The following is a 20,647-nucleotide window of genomic DNA, read 5'->3' as shown; positions in this document are numbered from 1 at the left end:
GAGTTGGGTCAAGGATTTCAATTACAATCCCAGGAAGTGGGTGAATTGGGGATCCTAGACCTTCATGTGCATGGGTTGCATGGGGGTCTTAGACATTCAAGAAGGGAGGTTCACATTGATCCAGAAAAAGACATGTGGGTCCCTTGTGCCTACCTCAGAGATTTAAGGACCTCAGATGTAGATTTGTTGGGAATTTGCGCCTTGGTCAAGAAAAGGGTTCTTGCTTTTGGAGCATTTCTTCCAAATTTTCCATCTGGGACAAGAAAATGGGCAACCTGATTAATCTGCCATCAGAAATGTCTTTATTAAGACACTCTGAAAGAGTCTGGCAGTGAACATGGATTGGTACACAGCTACCAAACCAGGACATGCCCAGGTGGGCACGGTGTCTCAGAGGTTACCTGTCAGCCCTGGCATGAGCCCAGCCCTGACATCCCATTTCAATTGCTCTTCATCATGTGAACTGCAGGAACCAAAGGCTGGCACTCGCAAACGCAGCTTCGTGTCTTTTATTGTAAAGGTCTGACTCCTTTTCCTGAAGCTTTTAAGTATGGCCCTTTGAGCATAATTGAATGAGACAGAAGCAAAAATCAAGAGGCCTCTGCTTTGGAAAGAGACGTGACACTCGTTGATTGTTAACCACAAAACACGGGCCTCTTTTCTTTCTTCTTTTTTTTTTTTTCTTAGACTTAACTTCACAGTTTTTCTTCCTTTGAAGTAGCTTGACGTTACCAGAGCCTAAGGACCCAAAACGTCCTCATCAGCATGTTGAGGCACCCTTCTTTCAGGGAGTGGAGCCACCCAGCAGCCCCTGGGATAACTCTTGCATCCTGACAGTTTGACTGTCCCCACAGCACCACCAGACAAGCCCGAGGCTTGCTCCTGTAACTCCTGTCTGCCTGCCACACCACGCTGCTGCCCAGAGGCTGCAGCAGAATTCCTCTGGACCACGTGTATATAACATTTCTTGCAGGCTTCCAGTGGTGCCGATGAGCTTGGTCAGCTCCATCTATAACAACTGCAACAGTCTTTTCAGATGAAAACTGCAAAAGTCTTTGGGGGGGGGTTAAATATCTCTCCAGATGAACTCATCTGTTGAGAGATGAGAACTGAGAACCGAGTTCTCGGTTCTCGGAACATGAGAACCGAGATTTGAAGTGCCTGTTGTCGATAAGTACCTACTTAATGCAAATCTGTGGTTATAAGGATGAGGTAGACTGTAATGACTGCCTTTTCTCATGTCCTGCCTAACCCCAAGCACGAACCTTGTCCTGTTGTCACCTTCTGCCCAAGCCAGGCATGACCCTTGTTCTCAATTAGTTTCTCTACCCGGTCCCCGGGGTGTCTCCGAGTCATGCTGAGCACCTAGGGGAAAACAACCCAACCTTGGCTTCTAGTGATGGAGAATCCTACATGTCCCATCCATAAATCAAACCTTTAAAGGTATCTTATGGTTAACTACTTTCACCATTAAAATTTTTAATTGTGCTTCTAGCCCAGATTTGTCTGGATGCTGCTTACCACCTTTGTATCTTGTTACATCTCCTTTTGATAAGCAAAGGAGATCCCATTCCCAAATTCATTGTCTCCAAATTTCAAGTTGATTGGACAAATTTTTTTTTTTAATAAGATTTAAGATGATTGGGCAGCCTATAATGACAACAGGGGGGGGGAAAGCACATTTCCATACTACTGCTTTGTCCTCAGCAATGCCCAATCCAAAGTCAAATAGTGATGCTGTAGCAGTGTACAAAAGTGTGAGCCAGTATCCATCTACTCTTCTGATCCAAAGAATCACCATTTCCTTAACTCTGAAACCACCAAAAAATGAAACATTTCTTGGATGTTCTCTGACACATGAGCAACAGTTTCTCAAAGTCAGTAGGAGCCTCTCTACCTCCATTAGTGGGCATTTTATCAAGTTCTGACTTCTTTTGTAAGTGAAGCTGGGCTAAAATCTCCAAATCCTACAATAATTTGAACTTTACTGCCTATGCAAGAGAAAAGCAGCCAAAAAAACCCCAAATAAACGTATGGAAAAGAAACAGTAAAGCAAAATTTCCCCAAACAGCATTCACTGATAACAATACAGCTTTGTGATTGTGTTCAGTTTTTTATGTATTTCCAAGACAAAACAAAGGGAAATATATGATTTCTGCAAATTTCTGCCAAAAAGGCAGTTCTCAGAGTATACATTTAATGACAGCATCACAGGAAGACAATTTTTCCCATCCTTTCTAAGTTCCCTGCCCACTGCAAAAAGGACATCAACAGGAAGAAATCCCACACAGAAGGGGCGGGTGTAAAAACACATCTGATTGAAGTGAAACAATTCTTTCTAGCTGAGCTTGTTTGAAAGGGCTCTGGTGAGCAGCCCGTCATCTACTGGAGATCACCCAAATCCGAGGTCTCGGTGGGGCTCATCGAAATAGGCTGTTCGCTCATTAGGCTGACAGGAGAGTGCCAAATATCTGTCCCTGGGAGAATTTCTCGTACCTGATGAGATCATGGTCTTTTTGGTTTTTTGCAGTGCTGGGGGTTTTTTTCCCAGGTTGGAAATGGAGAGATTTATTTCTTTGGAGGGAGAATTTGCAGAAGGGCAGGTTATCCAGGCCCTTGGCCATCAAGCAAAGCCAAGCTCGGGCTGCCCACGTAGCACTCAGTGGAAAGCGGCAGTGATCGCTGGTCGATGGGAGATTAAAAGGCGATTTGAAGTGAAGGAAGAACCACACCTGATGCAGCACTTCCAGTTAAACTAAAGGAGAAATGTCTCCTGTAAACTTCACTTTTACTTAAAACCGGGCTTGAAAAAGTACTAGTGGGAGAAGAAACACCAACAAATCAAAAGTGGCAGAGGATAAAAGGTGGATTTCAGAGAGGTCTGAACAGAAAGCCTACGGAAAGCCAGACGGAGCACAGCCATCCATGAGCTCACGGTGACATCCTCCCAGCAAAGGAGGACTTAAAGAGCCAAATAAGTCCATGAAATTCACACAGGGCCTTCAGGGATGGACGACATATTACACTTGAAGAGACATATTCCCCAATCGAGACCACAGAAGCCCTTAAAATTATCAGGTGAGTTGGTCCAGACTCTCTGGCAGGATTTCCGCAGAGCAGCAAGAGCCATGGCGTGGTGGTCTCTGATAAATCACAAGTCGCTGCTGTGTTGCTGATGCAAAGAAACAAGGTCCATCAGGGACCAGCCAGCATCTGGCTGGGGCAGAATCATGTTGAGATGTGATGCTGTGACACCGAGCGTCTGACTGAGACTTGACCTTGGCATTGACCTCTGCACGGTGTTAGAGAGAGGGAAGCTACCGGGAATTGTGCTCTTGAGGGAGATTTCCCGGGGGGAAATTGGGGAAATCACTCTACTATCTTGGTGGAGCCCAGTTATTCCTGGATGGGCTTCCTCAGTAGTCGCTATTTCTGACCTGCTTTCAGTTAAGCACCAAAAGAGTGCATTCTAAGTCATAGCAAATAGCCTTAAACTGAGTGATCACAGCTTGACTCACTTGCTTGAAAGACTAAAACTATGGCTTTCAATATCAAAAAGGAAGTAGAGCTGGAGGAGTCAGGGGGACTGAAGGGCTCAGTGTCTGCTGTGATGAAGGGAGTTGGAATTTCTATTAGGAAACACAAAAAAATGCCTTCAAATATATCTCCCTGCTAAAAAAGAAAGGTCTCCTCACTGACCTACATGGATATCTTAAGGTGGCAAAATAGTAGGAGTCTTATCAAGCGTGCAAAAAGGGACGCAAAAGCAACAAAGGAAGCATCGTAGGGGCTGGGGAGCGGAGAGGCAAAATGAGAACTGTCAATATTAACCTAGCTAGACTTCTTAATGAGGAAAAAAGCCTCAGATGTTTTCCAGCCACAAACACGGAGAGGGAAAAAGCGTTGTGGTGCAGTAAGAAATGGAGCAGAAATAGGAGAACCGAGGGTTACTCCAACCAGCCTGCCACCCTGCCTGCGGTGTTCAGCAAAGAGCTGCTGCAGAGCATGGGGCGAAGGCAGGGCAGCAAGTGAGAAGAGGACGTGGAAAGGATGGAGCTCAGAGGGAGTCACAGCCATAGCATCACCTGGGGAAATCCAGAGAGAAAGGGAAATCTCCATCCTGGGGTCTGAAAAGAACAGGCACAAGAAACTGCAAGTCAGGAGCATGGATTTGTAACCCCTAGACGTGCAATAACTGCATTTAGGGAAAGGAGCAAGGAGAAAAGTACAGTTTAGGCACGGGCAGGCCACTGAATCTGAATTGACAGCGTGGGGAGCTTTCAAAAGCACTTTTTCAAGAAAAATTAGACATTGTGAATCAGGCTCTGCCTCCACTCCTGTTCCTTCCAAGAAATAGGTCCCAGCTCTCTCCTGGCAGGACATGAGTCATTCCGACCACCCTCAGTGAAAGTCAGTCGTGTCCGTGTGGGAAGAAGAAAGCCCCTGGCACACGCCACAGATGTTGCTTTCCTGGGCATCGTCTGGGTAACATACTTCCAGCCTGAGCTGCCATTCGTTTTTGGCAAATGACTAATAATGACTTGCAAAACTTGCTACTGTGTTTTTCATCACAGCTGCTCTGGGGATATGTTTCTGGCACACAAAGCACTGCTACCATCATGACAAAAACAATTATACTAGTAAAAAAGCAGGCCAAAAAGATATAAGGTTATTGTCAGGGTGAGGGCAGGGGAATTATTGAGATGAGTTGTCTACAAAATAGCTTAAGAGAGTTGATTTCTTATCATGACATCGTGAGTTATGCTGACTCAATTACAACGAGTGATAATTATGACAAAAACTGCTCTAGCTATGGCCTTGGGAGATGAAAATCGAGGGGAGGAATTAGCAGGGGGTGGAGAAAAAAAAAGAAACAAAATTAAGTCACAGGCAACAGAACAAAAAGTTTCAGTACATATTAAGCCAACAGAGATTGCTTTACATTATAGTGTTTGAGTGGAGTAGCAGGAAAAATAACTCCACAAAAGCAAAGCAAGGATTATTTTATAGTGTGTGCCTATATAAAGCCGAGCATCCTGGAGGAATTAGGGCTCAAAGGAGCCCTGGCAGTGCAGACAACCCAGAAGAGGTGCATGCACCTGGTCCCCAGGCAGTGGGGGCATTTAGGGTTGGAGCCCTGCATCCTCAAGGCTTACTCTCATCATATAGTGTTTCTCATAAATCCACCTAACATCCCTATAATACCAGAGGATTTTTATGCGTCTCTAAGTGCTCAGAACCTCACAGTTCTGGTTGTCAGAAATCTGTCCTTTTTCTCCTAAATTTCCTTATTGTAAAGCTATACCTGGACATTAGGTGTGCTCCTGGCATGGTCCCCTCTTAAGGACGCTGCAGAGCTGCAATACCCTCTCGGCCTCCCTTTTGCATGGATAACCAGGCCAGCGTCTCTCGGTTCCTTCACATCCAATGGCCCTTCCTTTCCCTAGGGCTCTGGGGGCTGCTGAGCATATTCCAGGTGGGAAACCTGCTCCCTCAAAGCTATCTCTGCCCTGGAATTAGGGGGCAGCTGTGTGCTGAGAAACCCACCTCTGAGACAAGGGCTAAAAACCAAATAAAATCAGGCGAGAGCTAAGGACAGCTGGAAGTAACAGTATGATTTGCGTAAACTTTAAATTGAGCAAGTTTCATGCAGAAGGCTCAAGTTACATTTTGCGGGACGTCCCAGCAGCGCGAGGGACCGAGCGCAATTTGAAAGCTAGACAAACATAAACAGTTGCAGGTTTAGAAAACGGGAGATAGAGATTTTTGCGATAGAGCTGTCAGAGAGTGAGACATAACTGTGAAGTCAAAATGAATAACCTGTCTGGCTCGGGAGCATGGAAAATGCACCAAGGGCAGGAGTTATGCAACGTGGAAAGATGTTTATCAGTTCTGGTTTTTTCACTTTTTTTTTCTGAAATTGGAACTGAGAGCTGGAAAGGGGGGTGCTGGGGGTAAGAGGGGTGGGAGAGAAGACAGGGACTCTTCATTTCTCGGGTTGCCTTTTCAAAAGCATGACACGGAGAGAGCGATCCTGGGAACAATTTAAAAGGAGCCCGTGGTTTGCTCCCCTCTGACCACTTTCAAGGAGGATTCAGAGGTGACAATGGCGAGGGAAAAAGGGATAGACCCTCTCCCACCCAAGAGCTCCTTGATATTAACGTTAACATCGTCAGGGCTCAGTCTGGGAACAGGGTGCTCAAGGGCATCTCTGCCTCGCTTGGCAACATGGGATATTGCTCCTGTCTCTGCACTCAGCAACACCTTAAAAAAAATGCCTTTCACAGGGGATTAAAACCAAACCCAAATGCTGCTGCCTGTCCAAATCCAAAGGAGAGGACAGCCGAGAGGTTCGGGTGAAGTCGGGAAAAGTTCACAAGAAACGCTCGTGGGTGGCAGAGTGATGTAACCCTTTAGGTAGCTCCCAGCATTTTGAGGTTAGCCATCCATTAACTTCCCATTAAAAGCCTGGCAATCTTCACGCAAGCATTGCAACACCCGATTTCCGTACGCCCGAGAGGGTGCCAGCCCGGGGGCTGCCCCCACACCCTGCTCCCCTGGGTGCACGGGCGCTGCTCGGAATGTCAGGAGCCAGAAGCCACTTGCTCCTGGGAGAAATGACTCAACACCCGGACCAGAGACGCATTCCAGCGTGCAGGAAAACAACTGAAACCTTGAGTGGTCTTGCAACACCCAGCCACTCAACAGAGTGAAGCAATCACCCACGTGAACTGGTTTTCAGCTCCGTTAAGACGAAGTCTGCCTGCAGAGTGGGACACCAGTGCCCCTTCCCACCCCAAAAGCTCAGCGTGGGCAGCGGGCTGTGTGCTGGGTGTCCCTACAATGCAGAGAGAGCCTGCTCAGGCCGTGGTACGGGCAGAGAGAAACAGCCCAAGCTGCCCTTTGCAGGGATGCGAAACTGCTGCCCCGGGAGGAGGAACCACCTCCTTATCCTACGTCCCTCTCTACTGCGAAACAACGTCTACGGGAGGTTTGCATTTTTGGCACCTTAACAGTAACGTTAGATTTGATAGGATTTTTTTTCTTTTGTTTTGCGAGCCTGGAAAATGTTCGTGCTCTAGGGAGAAGATTTAAAAAAGCCAACAAAAATCAGTGAAAATGAGTATATGTTTTTAGTGGGAAGGAGGGTATTTTTTCAAAATTTTTAAAGCAAAAGTTTTGTAGATATGGTGGTACGTTTGTATTACAGAAAGAGTTGTTAGAAACAAACATTTCAGAGCTAAAAGAAGCTCAGCCCTAGCAGGTGTTTTATGATGTTAACAGAGCCAAGTGAAAAAAGTACCTATCCATTACAGATACAATTATCTGTTCGAACTGAAAACACGAACTTTGGAGAAAACGGCAAAATGCTTGTCTTCCAAAATATTTAAGTTATTTCGAGCATTTGACCAGTAGGAGGGAGCAAAGCAGGGACAAAACTACTCGTGTAGTGCTTCCAAATGTACATATACTACTCATGCTTTTCATAGCTGAACGGTTAACAACAAAGACAATTACATTCTTGCTACAGCTGATTAAACAGTTGATCCCACGGACCCCAGGCTTCTCAGACACAGTTGTTTGCTGTAAGCATAACCAGCAAAACAAAAACAAGGCTAAAGCGGAGATGTTCATCTGTCGTGGCTCGGGTTCAGGACAGCAACGCTAGCCAGAGTCATGCATAAATATGAAACGCATCCTGTTTATATTAAAATTAATACAATTTAACCAGAACTTAATAGGATTGGAAATGTGGAGGTGTGGTTAAATTTGTAACTGAACTAGGATCTGAATTGTCCCTCTGCTGCTATCATCAAAGAGCCGAAGCTGCCAAGCCCCGTGTACAGGAGTCCTGGATCCCTCTCTGGTTTACGGGTTAACGTCCCAGTATTCAATCCACGTTTTCTTGGCTGTACCTAGAGCCTCCCACCAGCCCAGCTGGGCAACTCTAGATGACATCTTAAGCATGCAAACAGCTCTCCATTTGGAAAAGCTCTGATTCCCGTTGAGCCCGTGCCATAAACACATCACCCAAGCGTCATTCTCCACCTACAGCTGCTCCCCCGGGGCATCGTGAGTTACGTTACACTGAATATCTGACTTCTAGAGAAATAAGTCTCATTGAATTTTAATGATCTACCATCTCAGCAGGAATAGACTTATTCCTTGTTACATTCCGCAAATTCCCCTCAAAATTATTTTACATTCAGCTTTGTTTTTCCTTTTTGGAAGCATTGAACGTTGTCTCCCTAATGTGCCTTTGCAAGAAACAATTGCATTTGTATTGGCAATTCTCTTTTCAAGATATTACTAAATCCCCAGTCCTTTCCCTGTGGGATGACAGAATTTGGATAAATAAGAAGAAAGCTGGCTTCTGACCACTTTTTGCAAAAGAGGAAAAAAATGTGCTTTACTATGTGGCATAATAGATAGTATTTCCACATAGTTAGACAACAACTCTTTCTGTGGAGAAAAAATACTGCAAGCCTTTCACATTTTAGCCCAAGAGGAGTATTCTCTCCAAAACAAAAATGCTCAAAATGTTCTAGAAGTGAGGCCGTATTTGATATTCAATATTCATCAATCACTTTTGTCTCTCTGTTATTTTTATTACAGTGAATCTTAGACCTGAACACAGCTGATCTTTTTGTAGCACTCAGTTGCGTACGGACTATAAAAAAGTGCTCCACTACATTGCCATATTGATAAAGGAGCCAGTCCTGAAAAGTTTACAAACTAAAAAACCAGGAGAAGCAGTGAGGGAGAGCAGTCACCACCACAGAGCTGGAGACCTGGAGCACGAGAGCTGAGGCAACGTCCCCTTGCAGAAAGCATGTGGCAGAATGGAGAGGACCTTCACAAGCATGAGCCTAAGGCTAGCGTTCCTACCGAGATATCTTGTCTTATTGTGAGAGCGGTGCTTTAGTCTTGGAAGAAATGCCATGTTTCTCAGTGGTTTTGGTGAGGGAACTCTAGCAAGGGCAAAGGGATTTGCTCTTGACCCTCTGCTCTCTAAAAAGAGTAACTTAGAGATACAGTTGGCCCCTCCAAGGCTTGATCTTAACCCCGAGAGAGGAGACTGCCTGTTCTACAAGTGGCAAAAAAATAATATATCACAAGCATGTCTGCACTAAGGATGCAGTGCAAGCTTTTTTCCCAAGCTATCTTCCCACCACTGGCGTAGTGGACCTCTTTTGGTACATGAAACACTGTGTAAGGCACCACGAGAAGACACATGAGCGTCCTCTACCATCAGTACAGAGCGTGGAGTTTGCAGTCCACCCGGGCCTGCTGCATGACGTGAAGCTGAGGTTTACAGCAAAGGCAGCCAAAGACCCGCCAGCCAGAGACGTGGTCTGCAGGGTCTTGTGCACTGGTGTTTCTCCATAGTTAAGTTCCTCTGAAACTGCAACTCCGTTTTATATTTAGTTAATGTCAAGTTAATGGAAACCAACTGGAAAGATTCCCATTGACTCCAAAGGGCCATGCCCCAACACATAATGTATAAATGGAATAAACCACCCTGTTAAATCATCAGAAGTCATGGACAGACTCGTTCCTCACCCCTAAGTCCCTGTCCGGATGATACAGCTTCTCTTTAAGGGAGGAATTAATCCCGGGACTAAAGACTGGGCTGCTGAAATGCAAATTTCACACTGCCTCCAAGCAAACACCTCTGAACGTGCAAAAAGGGATAATCAGAGCACGGTCCCCAGGGCCAGACCAGAATGAGCCACCCTGATCTTGTGATGGTCCTTTAGCAGCCGAATCCTCCCCTACCTACCCCAGAGGGATCTGGCTACATAGGTAGTAAGGAATGTGCAGGCAAGAAAAGGCTACCATTGCTCATTAGGGGGCAAGGATGAGAGTGAAAAAATAAGTGTTCTCTGTAAGGCTGGATTTTGCTGCCTGGGATACATCTCCATACACTCAGCCCGGCTCGGAGCTAGAGAGCCCTGCAGCTCTTGGAACCTTCTGCTGCGACTTTCCATCCAAAAACTCCACGTGGACTCACTTGTAAATGGCAAGAGATTAGAGGACTTCCCGTCATCATCACTTATTCACAAAAAGGTTGGAAAAATCTTGCTTTCCGCGGAAAAAAAAAAAAAAAAGGATCGGATCTTGGGGGTGTGGGGGGGATAAAATGTTAATAGTGTGCATTACCTACAAAAATAATTCATATGATGAATCTTTATCTTAAAAGCCCTGGACTAAAAACAAATAAATGAATCATTCAAATTATTGTGGAAACAGCCATGTTTCATGTTATTTATGTGTTTAATGTTCCTTTTAGGGATAGGGATTTTTTTCTTCTTATAAAGAAAGGCAGTTTTCTTAGCATTGCTGTGAATACCAATGTCAAATTCTATTTTAACAGTGTTCAGTGATGCATGAACATCCCAAAGGCAGAATTTTAAAAACACTAAAACCATTTGTTAAAGAGTAACTAGACAAGTTGAAGTTTTTCTTTTCTTTTCCTGCAAACGTTACGAAATGTGGCTTCACATGGGTAGTGTCTGAGCCAAACCCCATTAAAATTAACAGGAATCTTTTCATTGACTTTATCTGAACTTTGGATCAGAACCATAAAAGTCCTTTTTTACTGGCATTCGGTCTTTGTGACCAAAATTATTGATAAGATTGCAGGAAGCCAAAGTATTTATGAAACGGCTAGCGGTTTTCCAACCAGATGGTATGGTACATTCTAGTTACCCGTTAGAGACCTTTAAGCTGCCACTTAAGGTGTGGGATGCCATTTGCAGCAACGTAGCTGCAGTGATGGGGCTCCAGTAGGTGCTCCTAAACAAAGGCAGGAGTTCTCCTATCCTTTTTTAGAAAAGGAAGAAATGAAGGGAACCCTGCTATGAGAAGGAAAAGCACTGTCTCAAGCCCAGTCACGTCTTTTGGGAATAGCAGGTTTCCTTTCACCAAGACAGCAACCTCATCGTCGCCGGGTCCTTCCTCGACCAGGTTACCCAGTGCAATTCTGCTCCAAAGGTATTCCTGTTCAGTCCTCTGCTGTGATATTTCTAGCCTCATCCTTGTACATTTAATTACGAATGCAGAAATTTGCTTCCTTGTTACACATCTTCTCAACTCTTCTTTTCTTTCTTTTTTTTTTCTCGCTCCACGTGATATACCATGGGTGCACTATCAGCTCTGCTAATTTTAGCTGGGTTTAGCCACGGCTTTTTTTGCATTCATTTCTCAGCCCACAATAAAGCATGAAAAAATTATAACGTTTCATTAAAACAAACAAAAAAACCCCGCAAAACTCATGCCGCTTGCCTTCTGCTCACTGCCCCTTGCATCGGCCACCTGCAGAGGGGGCTGGGGACAGCGGCGTGGGTCACACACCCACCCCGTGACTCTCTGCAGGGGCTGGTGTTGGGGACAAGGTGAGTAGCACCGTGGGAAGGAGGTTGTTTAAGCCAGCAGCGCCCTGGGGAGCTGCTGGGGACAGCAAGCCCCCGTCCAGCAAGTAGGGAGCATTGCTTTCAGAGCCGGTTGGGTGTGAGGGACGGATCGAGGGTTACCTGTCGCAGAAGGACAGAGGCGGAGTACTGCCAGAACACTCAGTTTTGCTCTTAATACCTCTGAAGTATAACAGCATCTTTTCTTTAAACGATTTCCCCCAAATCCTCAGTTTATGGAATATCAGTGCACAAGTGTACGATGCTGACTGGTTAATCCTGGGAGGAGAGAGGCTCTCTACGGGATGCTTGGCCAGCATCAGGGGACTAACATCAGCTACAGGCCCAGCCCCTCCATTTCTTTGCATAGGTTAGGTCTATTTGTTTAAATAAACCCTTTGAGTGAACAGGTGCATGCACAATTAGCGCCATTAACCAGCTGTAAAACAAATAAGTAGCGTGCTAAATTTCCCTCTTCGGATGCATACCAGAAAGCTTACATATATGAGAATAAGCATGTGCCGCGGATCTCTGGGAAACCATGTGTTACTGAGCCGTAGTCTTTGGGGAGGCGTGGATGTTAGCGGGAGCCTTGGGATTTGGCCATTCCTTTGTTTCAAGGATATATTTTAATATCAAATGTGGGTAATGACAACACGAGAGATCTACCAGTGTCTACCAGTGCTCTTTTGACTTTCTTAAAGCCTCAAGATGTGAGTGGGAATTACATTATTATTATTATTATTATTATTATGAATAATAATAACAGAGAAGGGAAACACCAATAGCAATGACAAGAATAACCCAAACTATGTCAGACTTGTTAAAGGCAAGTTAAAAACAATTTGGGACCTAATTTGTTGAGATTAAAACATCAACAGCATTTAGACCTGCGCCTCACCTGGCCTCAAGCTCAGCAAGGGACTTATGCATAGGCCTAATTTTAAGCACACAATTCATGTATGTGATTTCATGGGTGCATTTTGTGAGCTTAAAATTACACACATTTAAGAGCACCGCTGACTCGGGGGGTATATTCCTGTATTTATGTTGTAGCTTCAAATTCTTCATAATTACGTTACCCCTCCTGCTCTCTTCAGATATTTCCATCTTTCCTCTACGTCAGGAAAAGTCTCTCTTTCACAGTTTGTTAATCAGTTTATGATAACACAATCTTTGTGGTGTTTTCCTTGGCAGCATGCCTTGGACTGAAATTATTTAATGATCTGAGCATTAATTGAAGATTAAGGTTTGTGGTTCTGTGCACTTTGGTCTCCCATTGAATATGAACCCAACGGAGCTGAAGACAGCCATCCTTTTCTAGGATCAAGAGTCAAATTACTGAGAAATAGTGAGATCCAGCAGGCTGGTGTCATCGCGGTGCCGCTTTGTACAGATTTTGCGTGACATCGAGGTTTGTATAAACATTTTTCCACGGAAGTCAGAGAAGTTTAGTCCCACTGCCCTCTCCTCACATGCACGTACACAAGGCTGGTGCAGAGAGCTGATAAAATGGCCCAAAGTCTCTTATTGCCTGAGGTTGTCCCTGAGGCAGAAGATGTTGGTTTGCCCTGCAGCCCCCAAACTGGGCTGTGGGGCTGGGTGCCTGCATTCCCAGCAAAAAATGGTCCTGGAAAAGGACATACTTATTTCCCCCTGCTACTGTGATTCACCTGTGATGGTCCTCCAAGGAAGACCTGGCGGGACGTAGCAGGATTTTCCTTGAGCCCCAATCAGTCACCACAGGCTACGTCCTTCCCGCAGAGTTATTAGAAGAATTCTTAATTCTTTTACTACTGTTTTTATTTCACAATTTTTTAAGGCAACAGCAGGTTTTCAAAAATCCATTTAATAAAAAAAAAAAAAAAAAATCATCAGTAAAAATGTTTTAGGAAGTGGAGGTGATGGCCTACTGATTCTTTTCCATATAGCAGGAAGACATGTGGTTCCAAAGAAAATCAAAACATAGACGAAAAAAAGCTTCAAGAAAATCGTAAAAAGAAAATAAATTAAATAAAATAAAAATCCCAGTCTCCCCAATTAGTTAAACAAGGGAAATGAATGCCACCTGGACTGCAGCAGATATTGAACTGTTTGGATTTTCCAGAAGAGGAAAAGAAATTCACTTTTCTCTCCCCCTGTGTGCCCACTTTTCATCTGTCTTAATTTGTTCATATTATTTTGTCAGACGTCTGCCCAGCTCCAAGTCAAATAACCTTCCTCCTCCTGCCTTCTGCAGGATACAACAGATCCAAGCAAGGGAACACAGAGCACATATCTGAGCAATCTTGGCACTTGGGATGTATAAACCCAAGCTTAAGCCTCGCTCTCAGTTCTAGTTTGTAGGTCATCCCTTAAAAAACCTGTTGAAATACTTTGAATAGCTGGAATTAGCCTTGTAAATACCCTGCTCCCTATGCCCCCAAAACCCCCAACTATGGAACCTACATTTCCACTGAAATACTGAATTATTTTGTTATTGCCTTATACTGCTTTTGCCTTTCAAAGCGCAGGTGGCCTTAGCACCGATTAGTTAAATAAACGTACAGAAAGGAAGAGTTAGTCTGGCAGAGGGGGGAATAAGAGCTAATATATCTTCTTGCTGAGGTCTGAAGTGTGTGCGTGCGCGCATACAGACAAAGCGTGCGCGAGAACTTTTCATCGTTCTGTGTTTTACATGGTGACGGGGATTTACCAGCTCAAGCAGAAAGTAAAAACAAAACCCCATTCAGGGGCAAAGTCTGTCTAAAAGACCAGAAAAAATTCTGTCTTTCTCTCAGGAAGATTCTTGAGGATACTTGAAAAAGAAGAAGGAAAAATGGTAATAAGAATCGCAGGCATCTGGCAAGATCAAGCAACAACGGTTGAAGACACACAGCCATTGTCATGTGGGAGAGGGGATGCTTGATAGCCACTTTTGCTGATAATAAATGGAAGAAATAGCTATTTTTTGGAGGGTTGAGGGGAGAATTAAATGTTTAAAGCAGCAGGAGCCACTGCCTAAAGCACATAGCATCAGTTAGCCAGGTGCTAAGGGCTAAGGATTTGAATTTCTTTTAAAGGAGTGAAGGAATTCATGCAGGGATTTTTTTTTTTTTGGGGGGGGGGGGGAAGGTGGGAAGGGGAAGGAGGTAGGGGAGAGGGGAGAAAAAAGTAGGAAAAACATCATGAGAAATATCACAGTAGCGAGGAGAGAAGGCAGCTGAAAAAGTCAAGGATAACTAAAGAAGCACATGAAGCATGACCTTGAAATGAGACTGATGAAGTGAGCCTTTTGGGTTGAGTGCTGGCTGGAAAAGGGGGCTTGGACCGCTGCCCGAGGAAACTGCCTCCTGCTATTTAATTCCTAATGAGTTCAGGGAACAAGGATTTTGCACAGTCTTTGAAATAAACAGGATTGTGTTAAAGAAATACTTGAGACCATCATTAATTTCTACTTCTAGTGGAAACAAGCCATGAGACCCCACATCCTGGCTAATCACTTGGGTCAAAAAAGTAACATAATGCAAATTTCAGCGCTATACATTACTTTGTAGGGCCAAATAATTCTGTGTGTTCATTTCATGCCTGTATTGTGGGTCTTCAGAAGAGAAGGGTCATTGCTAATTAATTATTATGTTAATTACATACTGTAGGAATTCAGCATTTTAGGTTCTTACTTTTCCTTGCTTCCTGTGCCAATTTTTCCAGCCCTGTAATTGTCCTTCCTGTTTATGCAATTCCATATGCACAGTGGCTACTAAAAGTCAGCTGTTAAAACTGTTTACTGTAAATATTTACACTGTGGCCATTAGTGAAATCCGTATCTCTGAAGGGATGATGGATGGCAGCGGGTCTAATCCGAGAGACCCCGTGGGATAAACAGGGAAAAGTCACGTGCGGAGGCTGGGAACGCCACCTCCCACTCCCTTCAAGGCAGAAGAAAAAGTCCTATAGTTGGGACATTTGCTCTGAAAAATGCTAAGAAACACAAGGTTATTCGCTGATGTCTGCGGCACTGAGGTGCCGGGACATGCACCCATTATTACTGAAAGTGTCTAAAAACCCAGTGACAGGAACAAGAGGGTTAATGGGTTACTGCAGCATATAATCCAATAAAGGCTGAATTATATACGGACCAGGCTAACGACACACATTGTACATCTCGAGGCCACGCTGTGAGCACGGAAGGCAGGAAAAGCAGAGATACTAAAATACCGAAAAAGCCAGTATTCATCGTTTAATGGGAGTTGCAGAAATTAGGTCAACCCCTGCCTGATGCTGAGAAATCCTGATGCGTGCTGCGCTCCCCGGCACCCGGTGCTCAGGGTGCTCTGGCACGGGGCCTTCAGCGGTGCTTGTCGGGGAAGGCTGCACTTGCCTGTCCATCCCACGGTGCCCAGGAGGCACATCCAAGGACCACGGTCCACGGGTGCAGGACACAGAGACGTCCTCACACCACGGCACCCAGGGCCAGCACTGTTACAGCTCACACACCCCATGCCCTAGCTCCGTGCTGCCCACCGTTGACATTTCTCTTCTTGACTACTAGCTGTCACTTCCAATTCTTCACCTGTGCTCTTTTCTATACACTCTGGTTCTGCTTTTAGGGACGTGGCCCATTTCGGATGCCCTTTTCTCCATGGCATCCTGGGGTCTGGGCTGCCAGCAGGCAGCCAGTAGCTCCTGGATGAACGATGGGCAGTCCCTCATCGCCTTCCGGAAAGTATGGTACTCAAATGCCCCTGTTCCGCACAGTTTTTGTCCTAGATGTTCTTTCAGAAGCAGCTGGTGTGGCACAGCACACATTCTCATGAAAGAGAGACACTGAAAAATAACAAAAAGAAATCCCCTCCAAACAGCGAGTTATTTGGGAACAGCAGAAATGAGCAGGTACTTCATGTTAATCAAATATTTGCTGGAATAACGGTTTGGGCTTTGTTCAGTGTTAGCAGGAGTTTTTCCACCCAGTGCTGTCGGATCAGCCTTCAAAGAAGAGTCACCAAATGCAAACATGCATGCACCTCTTTCAGCCAAGTCTGAAATCCTAATTGCACAAATGAGAGAATCAGGAAGGTGACATTCCCTGGAAACCTCCAAATAGACAGATCAATATGTCTTAGGATAGAGACCGGCCTCACGCCACGGTCCTAATCAGAGTTATGGGTCTTATTTACAAATCCGGATAGCGCATAATCTTAAAGCACGTGTTTAAGTTCCTTGTTTAAACCGCAGCATGTGTTCAGACGCTGTTTTGCAGGGATGGACTATCCTGATGAGCCAGCTGATATACGTCACGGAGCATGTCCTGTGGGGAAATAACTGGGCAATTTACTCTGGATTTAAGATAGGACTTGTGCGCACATGAACAACACTATTTGACTTATGCCTGCACGATGTGATGGCTTGGGAAACGTTTCAGGTGTTACCAAATCCGTCTGAGATTCTGAACTCTGCCTTCTCTGTTGTCATTTTAATTCCTAGACAAATAGAAAATCCACAGCGAAACAACCGGGCTAATAACACTGATGAGTATCTGTTCATGGGGGTTCATCCTCAACAACAGCATTTTCCCCGACCGATTGGCCTGGAGGCTGAGCAAAAGCAGGCTGGGGGATAGAGATGGGCACGGGGCTCACCTGAGAGCCAAGAAGCAAAGGAGCCGGGAGTGAAGGAAAAGACAGGATCTTCCCTGAGCTCTGTAGGGAGAAGGAGGTGAAGAGAGAGAAACCCCGTGGTCCACACGAGATGTCACCCGAGAACCAAAAGAAAACGGATGTAGACAACATGGTCCCAAATTAGAATTATGGAAGAGTCTGAGGCAAGGAAGAGCTAATAGCTATTTTGGGCAGTTATTTTGTGGGCATTTGTGGCTGTAGGAGGTGGCAACCCACAGGCTGTCCCCAGGGGTGGCAGAGGGATGACCCAGGGCCACTCAGCAGCACCTGGCTGCGGTGTCGGGGACCAGCTCATGAAGTTCAACACCTCCCCAACCAGAGGAGCCACATTTTGGTGTCGTTCAAACCCTGCTGACCTGTACCCAGATGTACAGCAGCGTTCATCTTCCACGTACACACCAGCACACCTGCAAATGGAACTACAAAAAGTTCAGTTTTGGTGAAAACGCTGTTCTCTGCTGGCTGCAAATCCATAAACCTTCATTTTCGCCCCTGCTGCACAGGTGCCCCTCTGATCAAAGGGAAAACAAGTCCTTTCTTGAATGCAGCCTTTCATTTTGCAGAAGCGCCTTCCTTCCCACACCGAAGTTAATCTCAGCACAGGTAGTTTTCCATTTGTAGCTCACCCTTCTTCGTGGGAAAGTTTATTTTTGGACAACGGTATAAATGCTCAACCCAATTAGCCACCGCTGCAAACGGTCTCTTAACAGCAGCCAGGGTGGGATTAGTCACTCCCGGCTGGGAAGGTTTGCTCCACGCAGCACCTGCCAAGCTCCACACAGCTACATTTAATGGGAGACGGATGGGATCTGATGGTATCATCTTTGATTTCTCTCCGTAAGGTATTTTATTTCTGCTGGCACTCGCAGAGCTCAGGCTTGGACGTGTTTATGACATGGTTTGATGTTAATGTGAGTTTTCCGTGCCCCGCCGTTGCATTCGTACTTCTCCTTCCCCCACGTGTTACTGCGCTCTGATCTGCTACTTGTATTCATCTTTTCCCCACCTTTTGGTTTTATGGCAAAAAGTCATCATGGAAGGATCAGAGCAGAAAGCTGTTTGTCATCTGTTTGGCAGAGAGCACAAAAACGGGCTCAAGACACCACAGACACACGAAGCTCCATCACCTACATCTTATATCCGCCCTCCGCAGCTGCTGGTGCAGCACGTACGTATGCCGCAGCGGGCACCGCGAGGGAGGGGCAACTCCCTCTTCCCTCTGCCCTGGCACAATTAATTAAATTGCAATTCATTAACAACTTCAACACAGCTGACCCAAAGCTTGCATTGGCAAGTGTTTTCAGGTCTGGCAGGCTGACCTGACCCCAGGTTGCTCAGACACAGGTTTGAAGGCAAGAGAGCTGCATAAGCTCACGGGGTTTTGCTAAAGCCGCTCATCGCAGATGCTGGTGGGGAAACTGAGGGCGGCTTTCTGCAGCCTCGACTAACTCCTTTGGTGCGTGCCTCAGTTTCCCCCTCATTGAAACAAAGACAGACAGGGCTTACAATGAGTGCTATTGCCTCCACTCCCCGTTACTGACTTTAGAGCGGCATTTCCCCTGTCGAGAATGAGCCCCACAACAAGGTGTTTCTGCCTGGTCGCAGTACAAGCTTGCTTTTTACCCGTGCCTGCTGCACATACCGCACGGAGGTGTTGGGAGGATTACTTAGCGTGCGCAGAGGACTTTGAAGATAAAACGTGCCAAGTAATTACTATGTGTTTTACTGATTTGGGCAGGCATGGACATTTTTTTCTTAATGGTTTGTTGATTTTGTTGACTGGCAGTCCAGGACAAAGCTGCATTTCTTGTGAGGTTTCTTTTTTTAATATTATTTTTAATAGGCTTTTTAATTGCAGTATTTACTTTAGTCACCTATTAAATAGCTAATTACTTGTGATGCTGTTTAGATTTGTGTTTAGCACAGACAACAATTACATCTTTTCTCCCACAGCCACTGCATTACATGCTGGGTTTGATCTATTTTTTTCCCCTGTAAACAGGACTTTCTGACTGTAAGAACTTATTTTCCTGGTCACGCTCCGTAAGGTGGAATTAATCTCACTAAAGGCATCTCTGGATTGCCCATGACAAAGGTAATGTGACAAAAGCTGTATGGGATAATGTATAACCATGATAGATTCATCCTTTGTCTCATTACAAGGTGTAAATGGGGTATCAGTGTAAATGGGAGAGAGGCCAAGGCAACAGGGTAGGGAATGGCTGTAGAAAATGTATGCAAAATTTGGCGTTCTGCTGATTATGAAAAGGTGCCAGTAATACCACTTTGGGAGGTAATTAGGCTTTAATTTTAGGAGAACAAGCAAGTAGTCCAGCGGGGCGACTGGTGACACTTACTCTCATCTGAGATTTATGAAAAGCACTAATAGAAACACCAGCAGGGAGGCTCAGCGGAGGTTGTTCACCGAGGATAACCTGACCGGCTTCGCGAGAGCCTGCCCAGAAAAGAGGAGCCCAGCCAACCACCCATGCACCTTCTCGTCGCTGTGATGTCTTCTGCGGTATTTAAACTACCATTTCCACCTCCACAAACACCCAATTAAAGAGAAAGACCTCATTAGACAGAATTTGGCAGATCACTTCTATTTTACTTCCTCGCCACTTAACGCCAGCGTTAAGCTCCTCTGCAGCGTACAGGCATTTGTGGAAGGGTCAAACCTGGCTCAGAAATTGCTACCACCAACAACCAGACAGGAAGGGTCTCCTTTCTTGCGCCCTTAACCTCCTTTTATTGCTGCTCAATAACCTGCTCCGTGAGGATTTCTAAGCCGAGAAGCTTAGACCAGGTTACTTTCTTGCCTATCCTTAGTCCCAGCCTTTGAAAGGACACCTAGTCCTGCAGGCTGAACTGAAGACCTTCCCAAGAACATAAAGTGAAAATTAGATCTCTTCTTGCCAAGACGACCTTTGATTTACACTTGCCTCCTCATTTCTTCTCCATACGTCTCGTTTCCCCGAAGACAGGCTGCTGAAGAAGCGGTTTTAGTTAGAGGTGAGAAGGAGGAGGTCAAGGTGAAGAGGTGAAAAGAAACTCCTGCTATCTGCTAAATTATGTACCATTATCTGTACTTGAGCCAGTCATCGCAGCTCTCACTTTCTGTTGTAAAACTCAGCAAAGTCCCCACAGCGCTTTGCTCCAGGAACTCCAAAAGAGGAGAAACAAACCCAACCAAACCCTCTTAGCCAGTTCAGCTTGAGGAGAAAAAAAATAGTTTAAACGCCCTCCCCTGGCTCCATGGTCCAGGGGCCTCAAGGCACAGCCTCACCCTCTCGCATTCGCTGAGCACGGCGGCCGAGAGAGCTCCGGCACGGCCACGGGGCCGGCCGGCTCCTGCCCTGCCTGCAGCGGTGCCGCCGCCCCGCTCTTCTCCCCCAGCCTTCGCAGACAGAGGCTCTGCCTGCCCCAGGAGGTGCTTTTCCCAGCACATCTCCTTCAAGGTATAAGCCAAAATAGAGTTAGCAGATGGAAACACTGGATTTGCCTCGCTGCCATGCCATCCGGAGGCTGGACGGCTCCAAGGGGAGATCCTGCCACCCACAGAAAGAGAGCTGACAC

This window comes from Mycteria americana, chromosome 7 (assembly GCF_035582795.1).
Source record: "Mycteria americana isolate JAX WOST 10 ecotype Jacksonville Zoo and Gardens chromosome 7, USCA_MyAme_1.0, whole genome shotgun sequence".
In the NCBI taxonomy this organism is placed as follows: domain Eukaryota; kingdom Metazoa; phylum Chordata; class Aves; order Ciconiiformes; family Ciconiidae; genus Mycteria; species Mycteria americana.
This window is presented reverse-complemented; position numbering follows the sequence as displayed.